The sequence below is a fragment of the Myotis daubentonii genome, chromosome 9 (assembly GCF_963259705.1).
Source record: "Myotis daubentonii chromosome 9, mMyoDau2.1, whole genome shotgun sequence".
In the NCBI taxonomy this organism is placed as follows: domain Eukaryota; kingdom Metazoa; phylum Chordata; class Mammalia; order Chiroptera; family Vespertilionidae; genus Myotis; species Myotis daubentonii.
In genome coordinates, this window is record NC_081848.1 from 13,263,279 (window position 1) to 13,279,777 (window position 16,499).

Genomic DNA, 16,499 nt, shown 5'->3' on the forward strand with positions numbered 1-16,499 from the left:
GTAAAAACTAATATAATTAAAATGCTTTCCTTCTAAGATCTACCCGATTTCTATCAGCTATATTGAAGAAATGAATAATGTTATTTGGAAGGACACAAAAACCAGATTAAGATCATTTTGCATGAGGAGCAATTTGTGAAGTTGAAAGTATTTGGCAGAATTCTATACTAAAGGACTCAGGGCACAATAATGGAGACAATTATCATGTACAAAGTATATTATAAGCACAACTCTAGTGAGTTATTCAAGTTAATCTTATAGACAACCCTATAAAAAAAGTACCATTATCATCTTTGTCATATAAATTAGAAAACTGACAGTAAGGTAGATTAAGAAACATATCTAAGGACATATGATCAAGAAGTAGAGCCAGAATTTTAACCTAAATCTGTCTGAACTTAGAATGAATTCTAAGTGTCTATGATGACTGGTCCCCTAAAGACTGAATACCAGAAGCACTAGAATTTATAAGACAAAGATGCAATGCAGGTTGGTGGGACCATTCCTCAGACAATGGTCATTGGTAGCCAATGTTATTCTAGTCCTAGATCTAGGAAACAGCTAGCGAAATCATTGTGCAAAGTTCACACACACACACAGTTCTTGAGGTCAAAATTTAAATGCAGACATCCCAAGCCCTTTTACTTACAGAATAGTCTTTTGTAAAGAAACCTGTCATCTGCATAGATAACAAACAGCTCATTTAAAAATGATCTATTGAAACCACGGCCACTCAGTGGAAGACTTTTTGACCACATATAAGCATAAGTAAGTTAGGAAATCTAAAAAGTCTATATTACAATTAGTGCTGGCCTCCTTCTGTCATATTTTTTAGGGGCTGTACTTTATTGTCCTAATACTTTACTACTGACATTATGTAAAATTATTTAACTAATTCAGATTATAATGAAAGGTAAGAGTGCAGTAACTATAAATGTGTTTACGTCAAAAATTAAATTATCAGACACCTAATTGTGAACCACAGTTGTTCAGAATTGGCAGCTGTAAATCCAAATTAAGACCTATGTAGGGAGCCATGTGGGTACTGTAAATTCCAGGGGTGACACTTTGTAAAGTATATGATGTCTCACGGCTATGCTGTACACCTGAAACTAATCTATAATAATAAAAGCGTAATATGCTAGTTAGACCAGACAGTTGAATGACCTTCAGGACGTCCTTCCGGGTGAAGCCAGGGCTGTGAGGGCCGAGCCCCTTGCACGAATTTCGTGCATCGGGCCTCTAGTACAAAATAATACTGAATTCAATACAATAGTCAATGCAAAGCTGTAATTGAAAAATAAAACTTAAAAAGAAACAAACAAAAAACACCAAAATGAGTCAGTCACTATCCGTCTACGGGAAAAATAAGTAAATAAATCTAAATTAAGTCTTGTTTTAAAGCTTTTTAAAAATAGGAATATTTAAACTTCTCTAAAGAATAGCAATTTATCACCAATAGATAGCAGGCATTGTTCTATATTTAACTTGAGCTAGCCATCCATGCTTACTTAATTCATATAACTGTTCTACAGAATCTCATATCTATCCCTCCCCTGTTAAAAAATAAATTACAAGCTAAAACATAATGCCAATAAAATTTTTAAATGAATTTAATTAATTATTAAATCCATTAAGTTTACAAAGCATCTATTATGAAAAGGCATGGTCAAAAAAATTGGACCTGCATTTTTTAAAATGAAATAAGATTACCTGAAATATAATGATATTAAAAATAAAACTAGGTAGAGAATAATATAATCTAGCTCAGATGGGAAGAGTTTCATCTGATTTAGCATACAAATAACATGCTAATGCAGCGATTTTCAACCTTTTTCTTATCATAGCACACATAAGCTAATTACTAAAATTCTGCAGCACACCAAAAATATACCATATCTTTTGCCTATCTGACAAAAAAATAGGTATAATTTTTATCCACTCACACCAGATGGCTGTTGTTGTGTTGGCTATTGTCATTTTATTATCTGACATCTAAGGGAAAGAGGTCAGTGCCCCGACTAATAGTCAGGTATTGCATGTTGTGAAGATTCTTGCAGCACACTGATTGAAAATAGCTGTGCTAATGCATGTAAAGTGCTCAAAATAGCTTTTAATAAATGTAGCTATTATTACTATCCAAGATGTCTAGATTTTGTGAATTACTTAAGTTCATGTCTTTAAATACCAAAATATGCTTTAATTTTAACATTGTGGGTTAAAATGAGCTTATCATATGCACATACACTGCTCTGCTATTTTATGCAGATCACCCTGACCCCAAAAGTTTCTCAAAACTTAATGTAATATTATAAACACTGATTTTTGTACTGCAATGTAATACAATAATGCTTTTAGAGAAAAATAGAAGACAGCTAACTCAGCACTTTACATATCTCTATAAAGTACATATTTTGATGTTCATATCCATAGAGTTCCTATCTTCTCAATTATAGGTTGTTTCCTGTATAGCTCCACAGACATCAGGCTTGTTACACTTGCTGTTATTAGAAGCAACTCTCCCCATTTTGCACATTTTCACACAGTATATCTAACCTGCGGTGGGTTGAGAACATATGCATGAAGCGACTGTACAGAGTTCGTGGGAGACATGGATTCTGTGACCTGTATTTTGGTATCTCAGAGGTTATTGCCCTTTCTCATACTTGGCTGCGTCGAGAAAGTATTGTCTGTACTTTCACTGACTGTTATAACGGTTGAATTTACCCACAAATTTAAAAGCGTGCATCTTCTGTTGCTGTCACTAGATGTATAATGCCATCATGAATAGCTTCAAAGTATCTATGCTGACCCTCATTTCAGCTTGACCCCAGTCCAAGGGATAGGTCACAAACCAGAAAAGGAAAGTGCCACCCTTCTTACTATAGAGACAGATTTAAGGAGAAGAGAAGAGAAGAGAAGTAGGAGGGAAAGGAGGAGGGGAGAAGAGGACGAGGAGGAGGAGAGGGAGATGAAGAAGAATTTGCTTTGCTTTATAAAGGAAAAGGAAGCAGCTGCCTTCTCTTTCCCTTTTGAAAGGGTCTCTTTGCGGGGAAAAATCTGGACTTGGGTCCTTGCTCTCACTCACTGGAATGAAAATAGACCTCTGCAAGGAGGAACTAAGCCCAGTCTCATCTTACAGTGAAAAGATTTCTCCAGGCGTGTGGGCCTCATCACCGCTTGAAACAGAAACATATGCCTCTAGAGCAGTGGTTCTCAACCTTCTGGCCCTTTAAATACAGTTCCTCATGTTGTGGCCCAACCATAAAATTATTTTCGTTGCTACTTCATAACTGTAATGCTGCTACTGTTATGAATCGTAAGGTAAATATCTCATATGCAGGATGGTCTTAGGCAACCGCTGTGAAAGGGTCTTTCGACTGCCAAAGGGGTCGCGACCCACAGGTTGAGAACCGCTGCTCTAGAGTTAACTTAGGAACCTATCTTGAGATGTAACAGAGGAAATAGGAGTTCTACTGTATTTTCTTCTACTTAGCAGTGTAACTTGTGTGACATGTCATCCTGACTTCCTGGTTTTGAGGGCTACCTACACGCATGTACTCTTCTGTAGTGTTCACCCGGTAATGAAGCAGTGTTCTTTTCTCCCTATATTGATGTGAATAGGTGTCTCTTTGTTAGTAGGAGCTTTTGCTTCCCCATACACTTGCCATTTGTCAGAAATATGCCCATCAAGTCTCAATCCTAGAACAATTCCCCTCCCCAAAGCACCAAACTTCAGATGCAAGTTTGGGCTACGTCATCCAGAGTGGCCATAGCTATTGTTAGCAAGAACGGGCATGCTTTTCCATCCCTGACTCTGAAGGCAGAGAAGTGTGTGGAAGGATAGGATTTAAAATTGGAGTTTCCTTTTATATGTTGCACAGGCAAGATTAAAATTTGGTAATTGCATTTTTCTTGAACAAACAAGCTATTAAAAAAGAAATGCTCAAAATCGAATATGAGAAAATCACTCCAGTTAAAAAAAAGAAAACCGTTTTCTTTGCTCTATCTCATTTTCCTGTTTTAGTCTCTTACCAACGCTTATCATCATCTAAAATTAGCTTTTACCCTACTTTTAAAAACTGAAGTCTAATTTGCATATAGTCAAAATCACCATTTGTAGTGTGATTTTTTTGCCAATTTTTCTGTAAAATAAAACTAACAATGAAAAGAAGAAAATTTATAAAAGCAAGTGTTAAGTATGTTCTTTGGCTTTCCTCCTCATTAAGCACTGGAGAAAAAATTGTGCTTAAAGACGGAATAAACTAAAATTGAGGAATTACGCAGTTGGCCGTTTCTTCCTCCTAAAAGGAAGCAAGCTGCTGTGGTAGTGCGCACAGATGCCCTTAAGTGCACTGAGAAAGCAAGACAGAGCGAGCATCGGCCGCCCCACGCAACCCATCCCTTTTTCAAAAGATGCATTGTTAATAGTGGAAAGCATGTATGGCGTGGCATGAGGTCAGAGATGTGTGTTGGAACCACATATCTTCTACTTACTGACCTCAGACAAATTACTTAGCATCTCATCTGTAAAATGAAAATAATACTATTAGACTTTCATATAACTGCTATAAGCATTAAATAAAGTATAGAGAATAAAGGTAATACATTAGTTTCTGCTAAAAGCAAGGAGATTAAGTGGTAGCTGATACTGTTATTGTAGTAATCATTATCATAGTTATTGTTTAGCCACATCTCAAATAAATTCCTCTCTCTTCCCTCTGAACAGCTCTTGAACTTAATGTAAACCTTGGGGAAGAAATAGCCTTTTCTACTGTGAACACTGGAGGAACTGTACCTCACTGAAGGCATGAAGAAAATAGCTAAGACTTTTGTTTGTGTCATTGGAAATACTCAGAAAAAGGTAATGATTGGTTTCTCCCTTTGGAAGTTAATGTCTACAGTTTTATAGTCTACAGTTTTGCTAGAGTGACTGGAAAATTCTGTTCCAGTTCTTTCCTTGACCAAAAACTGGGATAAGGAGAGGAACAGAGGTAGAAATTCTCTGGGTAACTTCCTGAGGGTTTGGAGAGAGAGAAGGCAGGCATGGAAGGGGCTTTGTAAACTGCTCTGATCAAACAGATCTCTGACCACACTTTCAGAAACATTATACTGACTCAAGAAACTTGATCAGTATAAACAGTTCTTTGTTTCTATGCTTCTCTCTCTCTCTTTTTTTAGATTTCTAGAGAATTCTTTTGAAAATACTATATTCTGTAAAGTAAGGGGTTAGGGGATTTTCCCAACATGGGGGCATTTGTGAATTATGTGTGACCAGGGACTGAGGTGAATGTGGCTGACCCTGACTATGTCAGCCCACAGTCCCTGCCTGGGCCTCAAAGACAAACTTATAGTTAAAGAGCTATGTAATAAGAAGAAAAGAGAGGGAAGTAAAATATAACCCTAAACTTGATTCTTTTTACCTAAGATTTAAAACAACAACAACAACAACAACAACAACTCTTCAGGTGATACTTATTACAAATACTACTTATTTCCCTTGGTAGAATGCAAACTACATGAAGAAATAACCTTTGTCTCATTCACCTTGGTTTCCTCCACAACACTGATTATAGCACCTTATACACAGCAAATGCTCAGCATCTATGGCTCAAGGCTTATAGCATTTGTTTGTACTCTTATTAGCACTTATAAGTAGGTCGTATGCCTGGTGCCAAAAGGCCTGGTTCAGGAAAATCTAGGATGTAGTTCTGCCTCTGGAACTGTTGAACTTATCTGGGCCTCCAACTAAAAAGCTGAATTAGATGATCTCTACTTCAACTTTGAGCTCTAAAGGAAAGAAGAGAGGGAGGTAGAGAGGGAGGGAGGGAGGAAGAAAGGGAGGGAGGGAGGGAGGGAGGGATGAAGGGAGTGGAGGGAGGGGGAGAGAGAGAGAGAGAGAGAGAGAGAGAGAGAGAGAGAGAGAGAGAGAGAGAGAGAAAGAGAGAGAGAAGAGAGAGGATGAAAGGGTACTTCTCCTATCAGAAAAAAATTCAATTAAAGAAAATTCCCTAAGGAATCATACTTGTCATTTAATGATTTTAATATAGGGCTTCAGAGAATGTGGAAACCGCTATTACTATTTAACTAAAGACCAATTTTGATGAGTTGACAAGAATTTGAAGGAAAAATGAAATTTTCCATGCCCAGCTAGATACAGAAAGAGAATGTGGATGAGTGACTGAGAAACACGTTTCCAATGTCATTCTGCAGTTGGTCCTGTAGGTTGTGTTAGCACAGCTGTACCTTTTCTTTTACTTGGCCTGGGGTAATAAAGACATTGTTCTCTTTGTTTGCTAAATCAGGAGCTTCCATGGGGCTCCACGTCTTTATGATTACTAAGGTGAAGAGCCAAATCACTCAATTAAAATGCATAGTATCAGTGGTGTGCACTTCAGTGGTTTAGAATTGCTATCTATTTCTCTATGGAAGAACACAGGGGACAGTCTTTTCTGAAATGCAGATAACAAGAATCTTATCTTTCAGTAACAACCTCCAGCAATCAATTAAGTTGCTACTCCTTGATGGGACTAAAACCTCTTTCAATACGTGAAATTCATTTTGAAAGATAGCACAGATCATATCTATCCTCTAAATTTCCATAAGCCATAAATACTGCCTTCCCTTGAGTTTAAATGTTAACAAAGCTTTCTTTAAACTACTCTTCATGCACCTCAACATAAAGCTAATACTGAGTTCCCCCATATAAATTACTTAGCTAATTTTCAAAAGGGGCTACTGCTACTGGGCTATTCCTTTAGGAAGCTAAAATATCTGCCCATTCTCAGAAATAGGCAATTACATCTATATTTATGTTAGTTGGGTTTTGATAATAAAGTATGATTTATTTCTGAAACATCATCCAAAGGATACTATGTGGTAAACACTTTACAGGCAAATTAATGAAGCATGCACATATGAATTAGCCTGCTGTCACAACCTCAATCTTATTTTCTACCATTCCACACTGGTGTGAAGAGAGGATGTCTTGTTTTAAAACACTCTAATGCAATATTTTTTCAAATGAAGTCTATCCACAAATACATGATGTTATAGGATACATGGTGAAGGTTTTACAGCGGTTCAAACAGGAAAAAATGGCACCAGATACATGGTAGTAAAACCTATATAGTATAGCTAATAAAGTTAATCTACTGGTTTGGCCACAGTTTTTAAATAATTTAATTGGAAAAAAAAACAACTATGACTTTTGTTGAATTATTAGATTTTTCTAAATACTCTTGTAAAATAGACAAGCTTTGCATGATACTTTTTATTCCTTCTTATCTGATTACAAATATTTAAATGCCAAAGAAGTATATATCTGTTATAGATTTTCATGAAATTTTATTAAATCATTAAATAAGCTAATGGTTTCTGGTATATTTGGACAATCTCAGAGAAGTCGCTTATTTTTATCCAAGGGTTCAATGGGCATGTTATTTTTATCAGTGGTGCATGGACAAGCTAAGAGATATTATTAAGAAGAAATAAAGCACTAATTTGAAAACTTTAAAAATAAACTTTCAGTATAACAGGTGCAATTTAGCTTCAGAAAAACATTATTTTCACATTTTAAAATTGAACTTGATCAGTTTTATGGAATTTTGTCATTTAAATTTTTATGTTTTTATTACATCATTTATGCATGATAATTCTAGACATTTTTATGTTTGTGCATAACTAACTAAGGTTAAAATAAAATAATTTAAGTCAACACTGGGATCAACAACTTGTTTTGGTTTTATTGTTTCTTTTCCTTTGAGCTTGTTTTACTACTCAAGTTTGAAGGGGTTGACAGTCATTTTAATGGGTGCCTATAAATTTCAGGAAGACATTCTAGATCTATCATGAACTAGCTCTGGCCAGCATCCCCAGCTCTCTCTCTCTTTCCTGACATTGACTCTGCATTCTTACACATCTACTATCTAAATTCCCAGAATGCTTCTTGTTCTCTCACAGCTCCATGTCATTTGATGCTCCCTCAATCTTCCTTCTTGTTTTAATTAATAAATTAATTATTGGTTTTGGCTTAGGCTAGTGCTACACATCCAATTGTATCCAGACTTAAATTCGGTGCTATGATAAGCGTTTGCAGGTAGGCCCATTCTTCTTTCTTTCTCCTAGGATTACAGGTATCCTTCTTTCAATACTCTGTATTGTATTGATATTCTACCTGGCTTATAACTCTCATTTATCCATAAGCTCTTATTTTTATTTTCCTTATTATAGTTACATCCTTCCTACTTATTATTAGTCATACCATTACATTACTATAATGCTACAGCAGCTATCTTCCATGATGTAACAAGGGTTATGCTAAATGCTTTTTATGTTGTATCACTGAATTCTCACACTACCACCATTATCCCCATTACTGATGAGGAAACTGAGGTATCCATAAGCTATTTGAATCCAAAGATTATGTCTATACTAGAGGCCCAGTGCACAAAAATTTGTGCAATGGGGGGGGGGGGGGGTAACTCAGTCCGGCCTATGTGCTCTTGAAGTCTGGAACCCCTTGGAGGATGTCCACCTGCTGGCTTAGGCCCACTCCCTGGGGGATCGGGCCCAAGCTGGCAGTCAGACATCCCTCTGGCAGCCCTCAGGGGATGTCCACTTGCCAGCAGGGAGCAGACCTAAGATGCAGTCGGACTTCCTTAGTGCTACTGAGGAGGCAGAAGAGGCTCCTGCCACCACCACTGTGCTGGCAGCCATCAGCCTGGCTTGTGGCTGAGCAGAGCTCCCCTTGTGGGAGCACACTGACCACCAGGGGGCAGCTCCTGCATTAAGCATCTGCCCCCTGGTGGTCAGTGTGTGTCATAGTGACCAGTCATTCCCACTCATTCTGCTGTTAGGGTCAATTTGCATATTACCCTTTTATTATATAGAATAGAGGCCTGGTGCATGGGTGGGGGCCTACTGGCTTGCCCTGAAGGGTGTCCTGGATCAGGGTGGGGGTCCCACTGGTGTGGCAGGCTAGCATGGGTGAGGGGCTGATGGCTGTTTGCAGGCTGGTCAAGCCCCCCAGTGGGGATCCTCACCCCATGGGGGTTTGGCCAGCCTGGGTGAGGGGCTGATGGCTGTTTTCAGGCTGGCTACACCCCCTTTAGGGTGGGGGGTCCCCACTGGGGTGCCTGACCAGTCTGGGTGAGGGGCTGAGTGCCGTTTTCAGGCTGGCCAAGCCTCCCGGCGACGGAAGCTCCCAGCCTCTCCTTTTTTTCTTTTTTTTTTTTTATTCTGGGATTTATTTACCTTCTATAATTGAAACTTTGTAGCCTTGAGTGGACCTCAGAGCTGGCCAGGGCAGGAGGGAAGCTTGGCTTCCTCCATCGCCAGGGGCAACCCAAGCATCCTGCTCGCTCCAGCTCCGTGGCCATGGCTGGCTTAAAGGAGGTATCTGGGGTTTATTTATATTCTATAATTGAAACTTTGTTGCCTTGAGTGGAGCTTGAGCCGGCCGTGGCAGGCAGGAAGCTAGGCTTCCTCCATCACTGGAGCAACCAAGCCTCCTGCTTGCTCCAGCTCCGTGGCTGCTGGCCGCCATCTTGGTTGGGTTAATTTGCATATAGTTACTCTGATTGGCTGGTGGGCGTGACTTAAGGCATAGCAAAGGTATGGTCAATTTGCATGTTTGTCTTTTATTAGTGTAAATTTCCACTACCTTAGTCCATGATACATAGTAAGCAATCAATAAACAGATTTAATTGAGTGAATAGTGGGATAAAGAACATCTAATGATATAAAGTGTAAAACCAGAGAAATTGTATCCTACATCATTGAAATATCTTGAAAATGTCATTATTAATCCACCTTCAAGAATTTTTGTAGAATCATAAAGAACCAAAACATTGTCAGAAGAATTAAGGTGAGTATATGCTGGTCTACTTTCAAAAAATGGGTCTAAGTGAATTCTGGATAGTAACACATCTAGATGTATTCATTTTAGAGCTGCTGAAACAAAGTACCACAAACTCGTGGCTTAAAACAATAGAAATTTGTTCTCTCATATCTGGAGGCTTGAAGCCCTAAATCAAAGTGCTAACAAGGCCATGCTCTCTCCAAAGGCTCAGGGGAGAAGCTCTCCCATGTCTTTTATCTTCTGTTGTTGCTGGCATCCATCCCTATGTCTGTAGACACATCACTAAGTCTCTGCCTCTGTTGTCATATGTCATTCTTCCTCTGCGTCTGTACCTGTTCTTCTTTTCCTCTGACAAGGACACCGGTCAATTAGATTAGGGCTCTCCCAAACCACCTCATCTTAACTTGGCTGCATCTCCAAAGATGCTATTTCCAAATAAGGTCACATTCACATAGAAAACAAAATGGAGACTTCTGGGACAAAGATTCATTAAGAAAAGAAGATTCCAAACAAACACCATTTCCATTTGCTTTAAGGTTGTTACACTGCTTGATCTGGATAATGTCAAAGACATAGTGGGCTTGATTTAGAAAGACATTTAACACAGTCATTATGAATTGGGATTATAGGAAAATATTTGCCGGTTTAGGTGAATGCAGGGATGATTAGCCAATTCCCAAAGCATAGCAATTGAATATTTGGATATTATCAACTTTGATGGGTGGTCTATGGTGCCCTGCTGTAGGATGCTGTAAACATACTTTGAAATTCTACATTTCAGCACAAGTTTATATTAAAGTATGGTTATCTAACTTGCACATGATTGAAAAACATAATGGGTTAGTTGGGAGCTGGGTGAGAAGGGTGAAGGTATTAAGAAAAAAAAGAAAGAGAAAGAGAGAGGAAGGGAGGGAGGAAGGAAAACTCATGGACACAGATAACAGTATAGTGACTGCCAGAGGGGAGAGGGGTGGGAGGAGGTAGAAGAGCCTATAGGGGGAATAAATGATGATGGAAGGAGATGTGACTTGGAGTGGTAAACATCCAATACAATATACAGATTATGTATTTTAGAATTGTACACCTGAAACTGATATAATTTTATTAACCAATGCCATCCCAATAAAAATAATTAATCACATAAAAACATAAAGAGTTGACATTGTAGAAAAGAAGTATAAAAATTTAAGCATCTCTACAATTAATGATGCTAGACCTATATTAAAATTAAATTAATTAAATTGAACAAAGATATATGTAAAATCTTTATATATATATATATATATATATATATATATATATATATATATTTATTGATTTTTTACAGAGAGGAAGGGTGAGGGATAGGAAGTTAGAAACATCGATGAGAGAGAAAGATCGATCAGCTGCCTCCTGCATACCCCCTACTGGGGATGTGCCTGCAACCAAGGTACATGCCCTTGACTGGAATCGAGCCTGGGACCCTTGAGTTTGCAGGCCGACGCTCTATCCACTAAGCCAAACCAGCCAGGGCGTATGTAAAATCTTGTTCCAAGGTTTAAAAAGTCACGGGCACAATAACAAGATTGGGCAGGATCACCCAGTAGTAGATCATATAAAAGCAATTTATGGAGTTTAAAGTCAATATATGCCAATAATATAAGGTAATTAACAGTGAGAAAAATTAAAACATGCCAGTACAATCATAAGTGGCACCTAGACCTCTCATAGAATCCAGAAGGAGGTCAGAACATTGCTACACACGGGGTAGGCTACTTATTCACTGGACCAGCCCAATTCTGAGGCTGGAGTGTTGCAAGAAGAGCAGGATGAATAGGTTAAATGACTGGAACTTCTAAGTTTGGAGATTAGAAGGTAAAAAAGAAACACCTTTAAATATCTGAAACATGGTCATGTGAAAGAACAATTAGACTAATTTTAAGTAATGTAGTTTAAAAAAGTGGAGGCAAATCTCAGCAAAATATACAGGCAACAATATTTGGCAATAAGCACTCTTCACAATTTTAATTGCTGCTTTGTGAACTCTGGAGGTGATCATGCTGTCCAGAAGACCAATTTACGTCTCAGGTCCTCAGATTGACATACACACATAGCCTGTATTAGTAGTCTTTACCAACGGTGCAGTTTCATCTGGCATGTTCTTTATTATCTAAGCTTCATGTTCAAAGTTTGGCTCCAATATTATTCCTCAAAATGACCTTTCCAGCTGCTGCCACCTGTGTTAGCTCTCCTACTCCAGTGTTCCTTTACCTCAAACATAGACATTTATTTTATCCTCTACTACAAGGTACTGCAATAGACTGCTCACTTCCAGGGAGGTAGAAGGACTATCTTGATTTTAGCCTTCCCTGATACATGGCAAGATGTCTGCTAATTAACAGGTGATCAAAATATTTGCTGAAAAATGTTGTAGAGTACATTCCTCTACTGAGTAGGATATTGTGTTGGCTAACCTTTAATAGCTCTTTGAAATCTAATAGACTGTAGCCTTTGTACATACAGTAAAATTAAATATAAAACCAATTAATACAGAAATAGCAGGTATAAGTGTTGAGGAATAAAATCATCAAACATATGAGGCCTGATGTTAATTAAAAGGCATTCTAATTATCTATCCAAAAAGAAAAATTTGCCTGCCTGTGGTGGCTCAGTGGATTTAGCATCATCCCATGGACCAAAAGGTCCTGGGTTTGATTCCCAGTTAGGGCACATGCCTGGGTTGCAGGCTCGATCCCCAGTAGGGGCATATAGGAGGCAATCAATCAATGAGTCTCTCTCATCATTGATGTTTCTATCTCTCTCCCCCTCTCCCTTCCTCTCTGAAATAAATAAAAATATTAAAAATAAAATTTAATCTTCCCTCCGTCTATCATATTGTTAAAGATCTTCAAAGCAGGTAGTGTTACTTTGTAAATATTTCTTCAGTGTCATCTGTGTTAAAAATGTATGTTTTTTCAAAAGAAAAGGGCTGAAGCTATTATTGGCATAAAATTTTCAGCAAACCAAAAGAAACTTGGCTCTCACTAAGAGTTAATAATGGGATTAACTCCCTCCGCCTCTTTGTTGTATGGGATGATGAGAATGGAAAACTATTAAAAAAAAAAAGAAAACTTGAAATCAGACCTTTCTGCTGGTGGAGGCCATGGAGTAAGCATCGTTGGAGTCTCTCCTCCCACAGCCATCATCTCTAAGAGTCTCCCAAAAAGCCCAAACAGCTGTGGAAGCTCATTGTGGGAGGTTTGAGCTTTGAAACGAGCGAGGAGCGTCTGAGGAGCTGTGTTGATCAGTGGGTTCTCTCCGGCTCTGCTGGTGAGAAATCCAAACACCAAGCCCTCCAGAGGCTTTGGGCTTGTCACGATGCCACTGAGGAGGGCATTTATGTTATCCTCAAGGATGCAGCCATGAATGCAGGGCCTCATGAGGTGGACAGAACCAGAGAAGGCTGTCTTAAGAGAAGATCCTCAAAGACCTGGTGCCCATTTAACCGTGAAAAAGATACTTGTCGGTGGTATTAAAGAAAACACTGAAGAACGTCACCTAAGAGACTATTTGGAACAGTATGGGAAAGTTGAAGTAATTGAAAGCATGGCTGACGGAGGCAGTAGTAAAACAGAGGCTTTGCTTTTGTAACCTTTGGTGACCATGACTCTGTAGACAAGATTGTTATTCAGAAATGCCATACTGTGAATGGCCACAACTGTGAAGTGAGGAGAGCCCTATCTAAGCAAGAGATGGCTCATGCTTCAAGAGGTCAAAGTGATTCTGGAAACTAGGTGGTCTTGGAGGTAGTTTTTGTAGGAATGACAACTTTGATTGCGGAGGAAACTTTGGTGGTTGAGATGGCTTTGGTGGCAGCCATGGTGGCGGTGGATATGTTGGCAAATAGATGGCTGTAATGGATTTAGTAATGATAAAAGCAATTTTCGAAGTGGTAGACCCTCCAATTATTTTGGCAATTATAGCTATTAATCTTCAAATTTTGGACCCACGAAAGGAGGAAACTTTGGAGGCAGAAGCTCTGGCCTCTATGGTGATGGAAGCCAATACTTTGCCAAACCACAAAACCAAGGTGGCTGTGGCGGTTCCAGCAGCAGTAGCTATGGCAGTAGCAGAAGGTTTAAATTACTGCCCGGAAACAAAGCCTAGCAGGAGAGGAGAGTCAGAGAAGTGACAGGGAAGCTACTGGTTGCAACAGATTTGTGAACTAGCCAAGCACAGTGGTGACAGGGCCTTGCTGCTACAAAGAAGACGTGTGTTAGACAACACTCGTGAATGGGCGAAATCCTCCAGGACTGTATTTGTGACTAATTGTATCACAGGTTATTTCAGTTTCTCTTCTCTGGAAAGTGCAAAGCATTCCAACAAAGGGTTTTAGTAGTAAAGTCTGATACCTATAATTTATTGGATATCATGTGTTAAAAAAATCTTTTAAGTGTCTTATAGCAAAACCGTCTCTGTATTCTTTATAACTACCCCAGGATTCACATCACTACTGAAATATGGGTGTGATCCATAATGGCAATAGATAAATTGGAGTCAACCATGTGTCCATTCCTCTAATTATATAAACAGGAAAAATATGAGAAAGGATTCAGCAACCAGGTTTCAAGCTTCATTAAGACAATGAAATTCTATTTTCCAAAATACATTTATTGGTTCTAATACTAATAATATCACATTTTCAGAGAGTTTTGTGCCCCTGCAAATTATCAGGAAGTCCAAAATTTCAGCTCAGAATACAAGCTGAGAGTACAAGGTGAGGAAACTGAGGGAGAAGGTCAACATTTCAGAGATGGACCTTGAAGAGACCATGGAGCCCAAGCGAGATTCTGGGTGTTATATGTGTATGATATTAAAGTGAACTCCTGATTGAAATTGATAGGTACACAACTAAAATCAGCATAACTAATGAAGAAAATATACTGCCTTATAAACCAAAATGCTAGGAAACTTTTCAGCTTCAGCCCTAGTTGCATTTAAGGTTCAAATAATCTAACCAGGATTAAGACACTCCTATTTTTAATAGCTTTGCTTTCCTCTACATTGGCTTCACTACAACAGAAATTTTCTCTAATGCCAACTTTCAAGCACCTCAGACTTAGATCCTACCAGTTTCATCACCCTGGTAGTTGGCACCTCATGCCAGTAGCTCTAGCAAAAGTCCCAGGCCTAACCTGTATTGACTCAAGCAAGGTTAAAAGCCAACTATATAACTCATTACTCTGACACTAATTGGCCATCAAGAGTGGGGTTAGAGGAAGGACAAAACTCATGGACTGTAATAGGGAAAGAATGGAAGGGGCTATTACCAGCAGAAACAAAGGATAGATACTAGTTAAGCAAAAACAATAAATATCTATTATACACACAGCCCTTTCCCTTCTGATGCCAGGGCACATATTGCACCTCACACTGACATTATATCTAATTAAGACTCCATGGCCTAGAAACAATCCAAAACCACCACCAAAGACATTCTATTACAATTAGAAAAGGTAACTCCTTCTTATCCAATTAACTGTTCACCCTTTCCAGGTAAAAGCAAGAAAAGCTATAGTTAAAATGTATTAAAAGTAAATATTCAATCTGATATGAGTGCCTTCCACCTAGGAAGAAGGCATCAATATCACAAAGATAAGAATTAATGAAGAAACTTTAAAACAGTTAAAAGAAAAAGTCATTTATCATTCAAAGGAGATTTCTCCAGAGAAAAAGAAGAGTCCCTTCAGGACAGCCATGGAATACAGTTCGTAAGGCAGAATGAGAGATGATGAGAAAGCAAGGAGGAAACACCAATTAACAGCCAGGTCAGAGCCTTGCTTCGGAGATTACCATGGTCATGAAAGACAACCAAGACTTGGATCCAAATAGAGATATCAAATTACTGATTTGTGAGATATTAGTAATTGTCACTCCAAATAAATTCTTTAATAAAATAAATCTATAGAAGTGTATTAAGTATCTAAAAAAAACTATGCAAGACAACATACCCAATTATGCATTTAAACTTTCTACAAACTTTGCCTTCAAAATTTCTACCAGGCTCTCCTACAAATCCTGCATGACTAATCTCTAATAAATACCATTTCACAACACTAGCCACTTCTTAAAAACTTGGAATGGTTCTCTGGTATTAAAGGCATTAAATCTAAATTTCCTGTTCTAAACTGTAAAGCCCTCTGTAACTAATACCTGCCTACCAGCAATTCCATTTGCCGCACTCCTTAACATGTAGTCTACATTTTCTTTTGTTCTTTTTTATTGTTCAGTTTATACCCTGCATGCTTTTTTCTACCTCCAGAACTTAGCTCATGCTGATTCTCCACTGTGGTAGAAAGAATAATGACCCTAACAAAGATTTCCATGCCCTAATCCCCAGAAACTGCAAACATATTACCTTACATGGCAAAAAGGACTTTGCAGATAGAGTTAAGGATTTTAAGATGGGGATATTATTCTGGATTATCTAGTTGAGCCCAATATAATCACAGGGTCCTTACAAAAGGAAGTCGGGAGGATTTCAAGATGGAAGCAGGGGTTGTAGTATGCAGATTCAGCAAAAGGCCACAAGCAAAGGAATGCAAGCAGTCTCCAGGAGTTAGAAAAGGCAAGGAAACGGAATTGCTTCTGGAACTTC

General features: G+C 38.5%; 1 protein-coding gene and 1 pseudogene across 2 annotated transcripts in view; one reads left to right on the plus strand and one right to left on the minus strand.

The window, feature by feature from the left end:
- GUCY1A2 (guanylate cyclase 1 soluble subunit alpha 2) overlaps nt 1-16,499 on the minus strand; it is a 286,323-nt gene that overhangs the window by 141,975 nt on the left and 127,849 nt on the right. The gene's annotated exons all lie outside the window — the stretch shown is intronic.
- LOC132241640 (heterogeneous nuclear ribonucleoprotein A1-like 3) lies at nt 12,056-14,008 on the plus strand (annotated as a pseudogene).